The sequence below is a fragment of the Rhinoderma darwinii genome, chromosome 1 (genome assembly GCF_050947455.1).
Source record: "Rhinoderma darwinii isolate aRhiDar2 chromosome 1, aRhiDar2.hap1, whole genome shotgun sequence".
In the NCBI taxonomy this organism is placed as follows: domain Eukaryota; kingdom Metazoa; phylum Chordata; class Amphibia; order Anura; family Rhinodermatidae; genus Rhinoderma; species Rhinoderma darwinii.
In genome coordinates, this window is record NC_134687.1 from 162,229,520 (window position 1) to 162,245,346 (window position 15,827).

General features: G+C 42.0%; 1 protein-coding gene across 1 annotated transcript in view; it reads right to left on the reverse strand.

Moving 5' to 3' along the window:
* The window catches only part of FAM241A (family with sequence similarity 241 member A), a 53,542-nt gene that overhangs the window by 36,838 nt on the left and 877 nt on the right, over positions 1-15,827 (reverse strand). The gene's annotated exons all lie outside the window — the stretch shown is intronic.

A 15,827-nucleotide genomic window follows, 5' to 3' on the forward strand; every position in this document is an offset into this window, starting at 1 on the left:
GTGTGACAATGTTTTTTATATTGTAATATTTATTTATGACTAAAATTGCTATTACAATGTTGTTCTATTGAAAAATGCTAATTGAGAAAATGTGTGCAATGATTTGGAACAGTACTACAGAAAAACCCGCAAAACCCACTATGCAACAGCTTCACCATATAAATGGACATATGGCACAAAAAAATAATAATAATATATATATATAATTTTTAATTTTTTTTAAATGATAAACGTTATTAATAGTTAGAGGAAGATGCCGTGTGAATCAGCCAGTGACAATCCGGGACACACCTCTGCCTGTCCCTATGATGCTGGCACTATAATAATGTTTATGATACACTTCATACTAGATGAAAGCTACAATTAGGGGATGTAAGCTGCACAAATAACAGGAACACCTACCTGAAAATAGATTTCCTAAATTACATAGGAAACTATATGAAAATACCAATTACAACAGTCACGAGAACTTTTAACTTGTGTTGACTGATTTATTTCCTATCATAGATCCTATTTCACAGAGTTAGGCTTTGTTCACATGCTTAACAAAATACGGAACTGTTTTCAAGGGAAAACAGGTTCTGATTTTCAGCCATTTTTTAATCTAACAAGCGTTTTTTGCGGCAGTTTCTGGAGCTGTTTTCCTATAGAGTCAATGAAAAACGGCTCCAAAAATGGCTCAAGAAGTGACATGCACTTCTTTTTACGGGGTGTCTTTTTCCACGCCAATTTTTGAAAATGAGGTGTAAAAAAAATGCCCCGTCGGAAACCAATGGGCAGATGTCTGTAGGCGTACTGCTTCCGATTTTTCAGCCGTTTTTTGGGACGTTTACGGCCCTAAAAACAGCTGAAAATAGCCTGTGTGAACATACCCTTAATCTAAAGTCATTCAAGTATCCATAGAACATTTTAAATTGAAAGATGCAGAAAACATAAAACGCCCCCAGAACTGTTCCCAGGGTGAAGCTAGATGGCCATTCACTTAGGGAACAGATTCAGTTTGGTGCTCTTCCCCACAAAATAAATAATATAGACATACTTTTATTTTTAAACGTGCCCAGGCAGAATAACGAGAGCCACGCAGAGTTCACCAATTATGTAGAAGTGCTGATCTAACGGTCGGATTCACACGAGCGTGTTCGGTCCGTATATCGGCCGCATTTCCTGGCCCGAACACACTGCAGGGAGCCGGGCTCCTATCGTCATACTTATCTATGACGCTAGGAGTCTCTGCCTTGCAGCAGAAAACTGTCCCGTACTGAAAACATGATTACAGTACGGGACAGGTTTCAGTGCAGTGCCCATAAGAAAGTTCTAACCAAATTGTATGTACCCCTGTTATTATTACAATAAAATGTTCTGGTTACTGGTGCCAGTGAGACCCACTAATTTCAAGCACTCTGGGCAAATGCCACACTAACCCCTACACAGCTGTGGCCCTGCGGTTTCCTACTAAAAAAAAAAAAAGAAAAAAAAAGGAAATCAAAACATAAAGAACACACACCATTAACGCCATGGATAAAGATGCTGCTGTCACGGGGCCTGTGGATAATGAAAATGTCACAGGACTGCAGAGGATGGAGTGAACCAACTGTGTGTTCACATCTGCGCTGGATGCTCAGTTAGGGGCCCCCATTGCAGATCTGGCAGGAATTAATGGAAACAATAGTGCTGCATGCTGCGCTATGGTTTCCGGTTAATCGACAGACACCCTGATAGTCACCATAAATGATAGTTTCCAACTAGCTCCACTAAAAAAAACTAAAGTCAGTATTAGTTGACACATTGGATTAGGTTGAGGGCTTTGCAATTTTTGATTAGGGTAAGGCCCCATGCACATGACCGTGTTCAGTCCGTGATATACGGTCCGCATGTTGGCCGTATGTCCCGGACCGAGCACAGTGCAGGGAGCCGGGGTCCTAGCATCATAGTTATCTATGACGCTAGGTGTCACTGCATCGCTGCGGGACAACTGTCTCGTACTGTAATCATGTTTTCAGTACGGGACAGTAGTTCCGTGGACAGGCAGTGATAGCATCATAGATAGGTATGATGCTAGGAGCCCGGCTCCCTGCACTGTGTTTGGTCCGGGACATGCGGCCGACATGCGGATCGTATATATCGGGGACCGAACACGCTCGTGTGCATGAGGCTGTGTTCACATATTGCGGTCAATTTGTGTTTTTCTTTTTGGAGCGATATTAGCATAATTGCAGAAAGATTGTGGCAAAAAAAATCTTGTGTGAACACAGCCTTAGAGTTTGTATAGGGGGATGGAAAATGATATCTATTTAATCCACAATTTAATTTGCATGCAAAAATTGGTTGGTGAATTCATGCGGTTTTGTATTTTTTTTTAACACGCGGACCAATGATAGCAGACTTGTGGTTTGCATGGACTCTTCACATCTTAAATTTTTTTGCATTGTACATTTTGTTTGCATAAGTGTTGTGCTTGAGTACGCATTTTAGTCGCAAAGTAGAATTTTCATGCAATTTCTGCTTATAATCACTGTTAGATGCAAAGTAGCATGACGGAGGGGGTGTCAGCACACGGACCCCCACATATTCACATATCAAAAGTTACTCTTTAAGGCCTTATTCACACGAACGTGTCCGTTTTGCACACGTAAAAAACGCAGCATTATTCTTGCGTTGCAGTGTGACATCTGTGTACTTTGCGTGTCTGCTTTTTGTACGTGCGTATGTCATCCGTATGTCACGCGTTTTTTACGTCAGCAAAATAAACTGAAGGAGGTGTTTGTCTTTTTCTCATCATTTCTTTAGCAACTGTTGCTTGAATCACGCACAGCACACAGATGTGCGTCCGTGTGCTGTGCGTGATTTTCACGCACCCATTGACTTCAATGGGTGCGTGATGCACCAAAAACGCACAAGTATAAGACATACAGTGAGTTTCCACGCAGCGGACACACGCTGAGTGAAAAATGTCTGAATGTCCCCATTGACTACCATAGGTCCGTGTGACGTGCGTGATTTTCAAGCGCGTATCACGGACGTGAAATACACTTGTGTAAATAAGGCCTAAGTTGTATTTTTATACACGTATGCTATGTGCTCTCAAAAAAAAAAAATTTAGATTTTGGTTGCATACAGTAGAAGTTGTTTGTTGTGTGCAGTATTTTTTTTTTCAAATACATTTGTGGATGATGGCCAAATATTGCATGGCTTCTGTTTCAGTGTTTTGAGAGAACAAACTTTTGTGGATGTAGATGTAGGTGGTATATATAAGTTTTATCATCTTGATCTATTAATTGTACATGATATTTTGTCTAATTCGCTGATTGTATGTGCGTTTTAGGCACAAATGTATATTTTAATGCATTTGTTTTTAAAAATAAATTCCTTTATCCTATATCTAAAGTTATGTGAATGTGAACACGGCTGCCAGTACCACGTCAAGACAACTGAAATCGTCAGGTTGTCTGCTTCCAAAAAAATATAAGCTTTGTGGGTGCACTCAGTTTTCAAGGTGTGTAATCCCTGTATTTTATAGATTGTTACTTTTTTTTTTTTTACATTTCCTGCTTAAAACCACATTTTTGGTGTTTTCAATTTGTCATTTTATGGAGATAATATATGTACATGTAGACACAGACACAAGTGGTATGTATGCATGAGATATATATATATATATATATATGGGGGGTTTAGTATGATTTTTTTTTACTTAGTAATATAGGTTTTATTTGTACATAACAAAAGTAAGATGCAAAATGGCTAAAAAAAAACCTGGTAGTGAAAGGGTTAAAAGGGTCCAACAGGAAAGACGGGCCTTGCTGCGCAGCACAACCAATCAGAGCTCAGCTTTCATTTCAAAACTGCTCTGAAAAAAAGCTCCATTGTAATTGGTTGCTATGGGCAACAAGGACAGTTTATCTGTTTGTTTATTAGTCACCCATCCATGCAGCGTGATGTATTGGCTATTCCCTCCCTCCTCAAGCATGATGTATAATCTGTACACAAGACAGAACTCATACAGGTAACAGAAAGAAGCATTCATCTAATGTATAGACATGCTTAGTAGATGATGGGTATTAGAATATCTAAATTAGTCATGAACAAACTTGTCAACAGTTCTGATTTTGGCGGAATAATCTCACAAACTGGACAGAAAATAGGTGGGGTTTATGCAAATTAATTTGAAAAGTGGCCATTTTCCAGTGCAACAGGGGTGGGGCTTATAATGTCCCAATTTTGGGAATTTCAATGTTGGCAAGTAAAGATGCAAATGTAATGATAATATTCTACTTCGTTTTGGAGGGTTTGTGTATCGGGTTTACGGTGTGTATAAGTCTCTAGGCTCAACTAAAGGAACCTCATTTATTAAAAGTGTTTAACAGAAAAACTGGCTTTGCTGCCCAGAGCAACCAATCTGAGCTCAGCTTTCATTTCTTAAGCTGCTCTGGAAAAAAAAAAGCTGCACTGTGATTGGTTGCTATGGGCAACAAGGACAAATGATCTGTTTGACAGTTTGTCACCCATCCATGCAGCGTGATGTATCAGCTATTCCCTCCTTTCTGAAGCATGATGTGTAATCTGTACACAAGACAGAACTCATACAGGTAACAGAAAGATGTATTTATATCTAATGTATATACATGCTTAGTAGATGATGGACATTACAATATTTAAACTAAAGATGCAAATGTGACGATGAGATTCTACTTTCTTACAAGCCGATTATGCCTTCCTTGTAGCCTGATCCCTCTGGATGGGTGGGGAAATATTGTGCATGCTATTAGGCTGTGTTCATATGACAGATTTTTCTTGTGGAAAAATCTGACGTGGAATTGGTTGAGAAACCGCGGTAGAAAACCATGGTTGACCCTCAGATTTCGGTCGTTGTTTTGTAGTAAAAACGGAGGCGTTTCTGCACGCAGATTAGAACCATTTAATGGGGCTAATCTGCCTGCGATTACCTAATGTGGAATATGCAACGGAAAACGCGTGACATGTCACTTTTTTTCAGCGAGGCGGTATACAATTTCACCCGCTTAATATTCTGCCCTGTATAAACGGGGTGGTTTCTCATTGTAGACAACGGTGTGCTTTTTTCAAGTGTTTTTCACACCGATTCCGACACAGAAAATGTGTCTGAATCCGCGTGACAATTCTGCCGTCTGAACAAGGCCTTAGTCTTGGCAAGGAGGAAAATCACATGGAGGCTTGGAGAAAATCAAGACTGAAATACGACAATGACATCTGAATATATAAACTCAAATAAAGTCCTTCTAGGGCGGCACAGGATAATGATTCTGACAGCGGTGCCTTATATTGTACACGTCCACCTCACATAACCGCTAGACTCTGCTTTCAATGATTCCAGTAGGGCCTTAATTCACACGAATGTGTATAACAGCCGTGATACGCGCGTGAAAATCACGCGCGTCGCACGTACCTATGTTAGTCTATGGGGCCTTTCAGACAGTCCGTGATTTTCATGCAGCGTATGTCCGCTGTGTAAAACTCACGACATGTCCTATACTTGTCCGTTTTTCGTGCATCACGCACCCATTGAAGTCAATGGGTGCGTGAAAATGGCGCACCGCACACGGACGTACTTCCGTGTGTCGCACGTGATTCGCGCAACAGTAGAAAAAATAAAAGCACAATTACGTCCGTAAAAGACGCTGCGAAAAACGCGAGTACTTGCAAAAACGTCTGTAATTCAGGAGCTGTTTTCGCCTAAAAACAGCTCCGTAATTTCATACGCAATTTGCGTTTGCGTGTGAACATACCTTAACTTGTCAGATATACAATACATGTTAGAAGCTTTAGTACTTGCTGTAAGAGGTGTAAATGGAACTCTTTCCAGCTCATGATTCATCAAAACTCTACACAGGTTAGGCTCTGTTCACAACACCATTAGGGCCCGAAACCTCACTGACCCATTAGAAGTCAATGGGATCTTTTACACAACGGATCCATCATGATTGTCATAGCTCTGTGAATAAATCCTAGGATTTGTACCAATCTAAATAAGAGCCAAGGCTTGATATGGAATCACTCATTTCAGTTTGTAAGGGTAAATAATCGTTTTCTAGGAGTCCTAAGCTGCATCCACTCCCCCACAACAACCAAAATGGCTCCATTAACAATACCAGTAGAGTGCCCCATAAACAGTGACAGTAGAGTGCTTCCCTTCGTGCAGCCACAAGCAGGAGCTCAATGAATACATGTTTACACAGCTACCACGCGGGCGATATAAATATGCAGCAAGAGCCCCTGTTCTCAGCCGTCAGAAGACTTTCAGGAGACTTCCATGCTCTGCCTGGAGATTTCTTGTAGACTTCTGGACAATCCTGGAGAGTAGGCAAGAATGACGTCTATGTGTTTAGTCAGATACAAACCCAAGCACATTATTAACCCCTTCCCATCGCGGACATTTTTTTATTCACATTTTTTCCTCCCCACCTTCCAAAAGCCATTTTTTTTTAAATTCTCTGGGGGGTGGGGGGGGGGGGGGGGGGGGCGGAGGTGGAATGTGAAAACATAACAAAGCAGTGATAGCTTTGTTTTCTTGGTTTCACTTTTATGGCATTCACCGTTTGTAAAAATGACTAGTTTATTCTGCGGGTCAGTACGATTACAGCAATACCAAATTTATATCGTTTTTTCATGGTTTACCACTTTAGGCTGGGTTCACACGACCTCTTTTCAGGCGTAAACGAGGCGTATTATGCCTCGATTTACGCCTGAAAATAGGGCTACAATACGTCGGCAAACATCTGCCCATTCATTTGAATGGGTTTGCCGACGTACTGTGCAGACAACCTGTCATTTACGCGTCGTCGTTTGACAGCTGTCAAACGACGACGCGTAAAAATACAGCCTCGTCAAAAGAAGTGCAGGACACTTCTTTCAGACGTAATTTGAGCCGCTCTTCATTGAACTCAATGAAGAGCAGCTCAAAATTTACGGCTGTCAGAGAAGCCTCGCAAAATGCGAGGAGGAGCATTTACGACTGAAACGAGGCAGCTGTTTTCTCCTGAAAACAGTCTGTCATTTCAGACGTAAATGCCTGCTATCGCGTGCACATACCCTCAAGGGCTTGTCCACACGTAACGGAATTGCTGCAGAAATTTCCGCTTAGACTAGCAGACAATTTGCTATGGAAAAACATTTCCTGCATAAAATAGTACGGATTTTGCTGCGGTTTTTTTCAAGTCTGCGAGATGGTAACATTTCCTCTGAAAACCGCAGGAATTTAGTCCACTTTCCGCAGCAGGAATTTACATACAGCAGGTGAATTTCAGGAATGAAATTTTATGCAGCGTGTGGATAACATTTGCTCATTCGCACCACTTTGCTGCTACTGTATTCTGCTGCGTATTTTCCGTTCGCAATTCTGGACGGAAAATACGCAGCAATTTTCGTTACGTGTGGACAAGCCCTTACAAGGAGAAAATTCATTATTAAAAATAAAATTTGTTTTGTGTTGCCATATTCTGAGAGCGATAACTTTTTAATTTTTCGGTCTATTGAGCAGTATGAGGGCTTGGGGTATGTTCACACGATTAACAAAATACGTCAGAAAATACGGAGCTGTTTTCAAGGGAAAACAGCTCCTGATTTTCAGACGCTTTTTGAGCAACTCGCGTTTTTCGCTGCGTTTTTGCGGCCGTTTTTGGAGCTGTTTTCAATAGAGTCTATGAGAAAACGGCTCCAAAAATGTCTCAAGAAGTGTCCTGCACTTCTTTTGACAAGCCGTCATTTTACGCGCCGTATTTTGACAGAGATGCGTAAAATGACAGCTCGTCTGCACAGAACATCGTAAAACTCATTGCAAGCAATGGGCAGATGTTTGCCAACGTTTTGGAGTCGTCTTTTCAGGCGTAATTCGAGGCGTAAAACGCCTCCATTACGTCTGAAAAGAGGTTGTGTGCACATACCCTTATTTTCTGCAGGGCGAGCTGTAGTTTTAATTGGTACTATTTTGGGGTACATAAGACTTTTTGACCACTCTTTATTACAATTTTTGTGGGATACGAGGTGACTAAAAATCACAGCGATTTTGGGGTTTTAATTTTATATTGTAATAGTTTGGACTTTTACAGGCGTCGTGATTCCAGATATCTTTAAAAAAAAATCCATTGTTTTTGAGCGATTTTTTTTTTATTTTTAATATTCTTTTGGTCTATGTAAAAAAAAATATGAACTGTTTACATTTTTATTTTAATTAGTTTCCCAAGGGGACTTGAACCAGTGATCGTTTGCATCATGTTTTTTTGGTACGGCTTAATAGGAGCACAAAGATTGCAGACCTGGGGGCTTTCATTAGTCCCCCAGGCTGCCATGAAAACCACTGGCACCCCACAATCGTGTCTTGGGGTGGAGCGGGTGATGGGCTGTCAGAGAGGCCACACCCCTCTTTCTAACAGATTAGATGCCGTGGTTTATAATGACTGCGGCATCTAAGGGTCCCCTAACACGACCCGACGTGGGCCGTGTAAACGAGTGCCGGTCAACGAGACAACTCGTTGCTCACGCGCGTTTGCTCCTTCCACAAGGGGCTATGTATGGACGAGCTCCTTTCTCAAGGGGCTCCAATCGCTCGTCCCCATACATTTCTATCATATCGGCAGCACATCTCCCTGTTTATACAGGGAGATGTGCTACCGACAATGATAATATTTTCGGCTGCATAAACGACACAATCAGACAACTAATTAGCGTTTGCTCATTCATCGGCTGATCGTTGTCCTATTTACACAGGGCAATGATTGGGAACGAGTGTTCTATGAATGCTTGATAATTGGCTGGAGTAAAAGGGCCTTAAGGGGTTAAGCAAGCAAAATCATAGTGATCTACAATCTCAGGCCTCATTTACACGAACGTAATATACGCGCGTGCGACGCGCGTGCTTTGCACGCATGTCGTACGCACCTATATTAGTCAATGGGGCAGTTTAGACGATGCGTGAATTGCGCTCAGCGCGTGTGCGCAGAAAAAAACTCACGACATGTTCTATAATCGTGCGTTTTTCGCGCACTCACGCACCCATTGAAGTCAATGGGTGCGTGAAAACCACGCATGCCGCACGGAAGCACTTCCGTGCGAACTGCGTGATTCGCGCAAGAGCTGTCAAACTCCTGAATGTAAACAGAAAAGCACCACGTGCTTTTCTGTTTACAAACATCCAAACGGAGTGCCAAATTCGAGATGAGCGCACCGAACTTCACCGAGTTCGGCCAAACTCGTTTTGACCGAAACCGGTAAAAAATGTTCGGGTACGCGACGTCAGGAGACAGTCACTGTCCACGGTGCTGAAAGCGTTAAACTGGTTCAGCACCATGGACAGTGACTTCCGCTCCGAAAATCCATGAACCTGTAAAAAAAAAAAGACGTTCTGACTTACCGATACCTCCGGTCCGACCTCCCGGGATGACAGTTAAGTCCAAGTGACAGCTGCAGCCAATCACAGGCCAAGCACAGGCTGCAGCCAATCACAGGCTGCAGCGGTCTCATGGACTGCGGCGTCATCCTGGGAGGTGGGGCCGGATGACAAGAGTGGGACGCGTCACCAAGGCAACGGCCGGGAGCCCGGACTGGGGGAAGCAGGAAGTTCTTGGTAAGTATGAAAGTCTTTTTTTATTCACAGGTTGGTCTATATTGTGTTCGGCATTCACTGTCGAGGGTGCTGAAAGAGTTACTGCCGATCAGTTAGCTCTTTCAGCACCTTGGACAGTGACGGGCGTCGACTAGCCTCATCTCTATGATGGCGGCTGCGCGAAAATCACGCAGCCGCGCATCATACACGGATGACACACGGAGCTGCCAAATGCCTTTTGCGCGCGCAAAACGCAGCGTTTTTTGCGCGCGCAAAACGCACACGCTCGTGTAAATGAGGCCTCACTTGTTGTAGTGAAGTGTCAGCTGTAACATACAGCCGACATGCGGATCTTGTGGAAAGGGGTCAGGCTGTGACCCCGCTCCATTCTACCCCTCTTGGCCTCTGCCGTGTATATATACGGCGGATGTTGGGAAGAGCGTAAATAGATTTGAAATTCATTTATACAACTTTTACAGCTGTTATTTAGAACCATTACAAACACAGACAAGGGTTGGAACCATGGAAATGTATTAGTTGCCTACTAGGTATTATCCAGGACACAGAAGACTAATTAATTCACCGGGGATAAGTAGATAATTATAATGAAATTACAATGAACATGATAACGTGACTCCGATCTCAAACCTGCAGCGCCCGACGGTGAACTTACACAGTGATCATTTCAGCCATAATTATTATCTAACAAGACAAAAATCTTGTATGTTCTATGTGGATTTCTCACACTAGAAGCTGCACAACTTATTGGTTATTGATGACTTTCTTTGTTGTCTGACAAAACAGTGACTGAGTAGGGTTAAAGGGATATTCCAGCCTAAAGCATTTTCCCCCTATTCACTGCATAGATGATAAATGCTAGATCAGAGGAGGTCTACCCACTAGGACCACCACCGATCACCAGTACGGCGGTCACCGTTATCCCCAGCCACAAGACAACAGCTAGGAAAAGTTTGAATGAAGCATCTGCCATGCATGCTTAGTGCCGCTCCATTCAAAGTCTATGGGGCTGGCGGAAACAGCCGAGCGCTGTTCTCCATTACATATGTGAAAAATGCTTTTGGTTGGAACACCCCTTTAATAAGTCAAACCCTTACCACAGAACCACTATTTTGACTACAATTCTCCTCCAGGTTTCAGACAGGCACAGGTATGGCAAGAGTAGTATTGCAAGTAATGCTCTGCAAACAACTCCCCATATCTCAGCTTCCTAGACAACTGTGAATTAGACTGGTGGGATTGAAATGTTGAAGTAAAACTGCTGTCATCTTTAAACCTTCAGATATTAAAGAAAACAACTTGGAACTATTCCTGTATATTAGGAGCAACTGGTAACCATGCTGCGCTATGTAGGTAGGCTTATTACAGAGAACTACTTTTAGAGTACAACATCCATATGATGGCACCTCCATGGACACACATTGCCGTGCTGTAGATATGACTCCATGGGTATAAGCTCCATGGGGACATATTGCTATACTAACGTTTTGCCATGTCAGATTTTTGATATGTGGGTGTATCCAGGCTACATGTGCGATACTAGATAGAGGGATCACTGATCCGTGCACAAAGGATTCTCAACCAGAACTAGCAATTAACATTTTTTGAAATAAATTGTTAACCACAAGTGTGAATTGTTTTACTCCTTAAAGGGGATTTTCAATAAAACTAGACAGTAGCAAATGTGATAAAAAAAAAACAACTAAATTATAATAATCAATACTTACTGTACATGTTAAATTTCTTGTTCCTCATTCCGCTCGTAGAATGAATGGAGAGGTGGCCACTCGTGTGCATCTCTCTCCATTTACTTCTATAGGAATCACAGAAACCCACCAGCAAGCGAGCTTGGCTGTTTCTGTAACTCCTATGCAAATAAAAGGAGCGAGCCGTGCACATGCATGGCGACCTCTCCATTCATTCTCTGCCAGGAATACAGTGGCTGTCTCACCAAACGGGAGGGAGGTCATTGGGCCCCCGTTCTCAATATAGGTGTGGGTCCCAGAGGTGGGACCTGCATTTATCAGACATTTATGGCCTATCCTATGGATTTGCTATAAATGTCTAAGATGGAAAAAAACCTTTAAATGTAGCGATCACGTATGTGTTGTATTTCTATTGGAACAGAAAATAGGATTTCAAAACCATAGAAACGCTAGTATAAATGTTAGTTCCTACAGATACATTATTAGTAATCCTTTCTGGTTATTCTACAAACTGCATTTGTATAATTCCTGTAAAGCACACCCACCCATTTGTGGTTTACTAGAACAGTCTTTGTTTGCAGTAAATCAGATCACAAAAAGCTTTTGACACTGAACACGATACACTATGATATGGCAGCATCCTTTTGCATGGTGACCTAACTTAGGCTCTGTTCACATCATGTTGGAGCCCTACAGTTGGGGTATGCTCCAGTAAAGTTCCTGACATATACTTAACTTTAGGCCCTCTTTTACACACCATATGCCAAACAACTGTCTTTTTGGCATATGCCGTGCCGGTATGCGGCAAACCTATTTTTTTTTCACTGTACAGAATAGTATATATATATATATATATATATATATATATATATATATATATATATGTATGTATAAAACAAACAATAAGTGAAAGCAGACAGGGTGGGCCGGGCGATGACATTTCGTCCATGGGCATGTGACGGTGTCCAACTTAGAAAGGAGTATATTACAGTGTATTTTGTTTTTGAGCATTTGGCAGCAGTTGAAACATATTTGTAGGGGTTGGAAAATCCCTTTAATAATTTTTGATGGGTATACGGCAATACTTTCTTCAGTTTCATGTACGGCTGCACTTTGCATATAGCCCACATCCGTAAAAACCTTAGTCATTGTCAGTTACTCTAAACTGGCCAGTAAAACTACCCTTTTTAGTTCCCATTGAGGCATACTAAATGTCAATAACAACATAATAAATGTCTGCAAATCAAAAGCAAACTAAGATCCTGTCACATTAAACACGTGCCTTAAATGTGGGCAGCATGTTATAGAGCAGGAGTAGTTGAGCAGATTGATATTTGGCTTTACGAGAAAAGCTTCACGATAACCTGTAATTTATGGATTTAAATCCCTGCCCACTGTGGGCTTAAGAGTCCAGTGCGCGGTCCGACTGGCAGCTATTTCTGTATTCACACTCATACAGAGAAGGCTGTCAATTATGGTTGAGATCGCCCACTAGACTCTTTAGCCCACGCTAAGCAGGAATTTAAATGAATAAATTACAGGTTATACTTTTTGCACATAACTATACATGGATCTGCTCAGCTCCCACTGCTCTATAACATGCTGCCAACAGATAAGACGGCATGTCCAGTGTGAGAGGTTCCCTTTAAATAAAGATTACATGTAATGTCTTGTTTACTTATATGATTAATGTGTAACTCTGCTTCACTTATGAGTGACTCACATGAACAGAGTAAGTAAACACAGCTAAGTTGCTACTTGGAAAAATATCAGTTTGCAATATGGAGGAGATTGTGTGGTCCAAATGCTAAAGGGAATCGATCACTAGATAGATCTTTCAGCCATTTCACATCACTGTTGAATCCGCATTCAACATTTCGTCAGTACACAAAGGCATGACAGGCAGAAAATGCTTTTTGTCCCCCTTGGGGATTAATGTACAGAAGGAATGAACCTCTTGAGTATTCTAATAGGAAATAATAGTAGAGCATGCGGTAAGCTTCTTTTCTATTAAAATACTAAATAATAGAGGACCAGGATTTTTCGGTACAATAGTCCCTACGGTCAGTGGGAACAGAGTGGTCTGGGCCATCAGGCACTATAAATAAATATTTTAAAGAGAGGTTTCTTTATTCACGCACATTATGCCATAACTATACAATTGGTGCACCTTGATCGGACCCACCCTTCCCTAAGCTGAACTTCTGTATTGGGACATTTAGCATACTGAGAAAGAGCAGGGTATGGAGAGGGGTGGATAGAGAATAAATATCCTTTTTCCGGAGGTTCAGAACTAGGGATGCGGCTACTTATACCATCACTTTTGGTCCTTTAGAACTGAGGGCTGGCTGGAAAAAAACGGACTAATCTACACACGCTATAAGGCTGAGTTCCCACGTAGCGTAAACGCTGCCGAATCTCCGCAACAGAATTGTGTGCAGACATTTTGCAGCATTTACATTAGCAGCAAAGTGAATGAGATTTAGAGACTCTCATGCCCAGGCTGCGAAAAAAAACCACCACAGCGTAAATGTTAATAAATTGACCGGAATTTAATTCCGCAGCATGTCAATTTATGCTGCGTTTTTGTTGATTTTTTGTTGCAGGTTTTCCACATTGAATTCAATGGAGATGCAAAACCCAAAAAAGAATGCCAAGTGTTGCGTTTTTTTGCAGCGGATTTGCAGCGATTACGCCGCAAAAACTCGGGAAAAAAACAAACATATTTACCCAGAAAGCCCTACTTCTTCCTGCATTCCACCTTCTTGGATGAAGTTTCATCCCATGTGACTGCTGCAGCCAATCACAGGCTGCAGCATCACATGGCCTGCAATGTCATCGTAGGAGGCCGGATTACGCTGCGATTCCACCGCAAAAGTCGCAACACTTGGCTTCTGTCGCGGGTTTTACCTCCCCATTGAAGTCAATGGGGAAAACACGCAAACCCGGATAGAAATTGCGCACAGCATGTCAATTTACTAACATTTTGGGTATGTTCACACGGCTTATTTTCGGCCATTTTCGGCTCCAAACATCTGCCAATTGATTTTAATGGGAAATACGGTGTTCTGTTCCGACGGGGCGTTTTTTTACGCCTCCGTTTTGAAAAACGACCACATTAAATAACGCCTGCAAAAAAGAAGTGCATGGCACTTCTTGAGCTATTTTTCATTGACCCCATAGAAAAACGGCGTGAAAAACGAGAGTTGCTAAAAAAAAGTCTGAAAATCAGGAGTTGTTTTCCCTTGAATATTTTCAGACGTTTTTTTAAGTGTGTGAACATGCCCTTAGGGCAGGTTCAGACGTGGCGGAAAAGCAGTGGAATTCCGCTGCGGACAGTCCGCAGTGGAATTCTCCAGCGGCCGTTTTTGACATTTGTTTCTATACATTTTTAGGAAAGTTAGCTCAGACATTGTGGAAAACTCCGCTGCGGCCCATAGGCTGCGGTGCAGAATTTTCAGTCTGCAGCATGCACTGTCTGTTGGAGAGAAGAAGCGGAATTTCACTGCGGATTTCAGCCATTGCAATGAAAAAACTGAAATCTGTGGCAAGTCTGCTGTGTTTTCAGCAACGTCTGAACTACCTGTCAAATATGCAAATGTTGGTGCAGATTCGTTGCGTAATTGCCCCAAATCTGCACCAACATTTGCAGCGGAAAAATTCTGCCACGTCTGAACGTGCCCTAACACTGCGTTTTTTTTCTGCAGCGTGGGCTGGAGATTTTCAAAATCTCATCCACTTTGCTGCTACTGTAAATGATGCAGAATTTCCGCACAGAATTTAGTTGCAGAAATTCTGCAGCGTTGACGCTACGTGGTAACCCAGCCTTAAAACGACTGCCACAAAAAAAAGGCAAAATGCTGCGTTTTCCACTAAATCAACAACGTGACTTGACTGCACAATCCGGATAAGTAAAGGCCCTTTTACAAGGGCCAAGGATCAGGCAAACGCTGGTTCATCAGTTGATCGTATCGTTTATGCAGAACAAAATATTATTGTTGTCGGAAGCACATCTCCGGTTTCCGCGGTCAAAATCAGCGCCAAAAATACTCTGTGTGAACTTTTTTTTCTTAAAACTTTTTTTTTTTCCAAAACAAAGAGGGTCCTAAAGGAGAAAGAGTATAAAGCAAACACTCCAATCCTAGTTTTGGCTAAAAATGCACGAAAAACTGCACAACTATAATAAAGTAACCCAAAATATAAAGCTTGGTCCCGTTAACCATCTTGATCTCCCTGGCAGGCTGGAATAAAAGTGCTGGTGGCGTCACGTATACATATCCCTAGCCCTTCAATGTGACTGAACATGGACATTCACAGCGGTCACCCAGGGCTGCCAAGCGTCCATAAATTCACACATGATCCGTAAAATTGGGGATTTTTGTGTAATAAAACATAGATCATCTGTGATATTTTTAACACTTGGGGCACTTGTGCAGGTTATTGTGAGTAATGCTGCTAATGAGTTCAGATTATTAACTGCGCAATAGTCAGATTACTACATCTTTATCATTTAATTTTAGTTTTCCAAT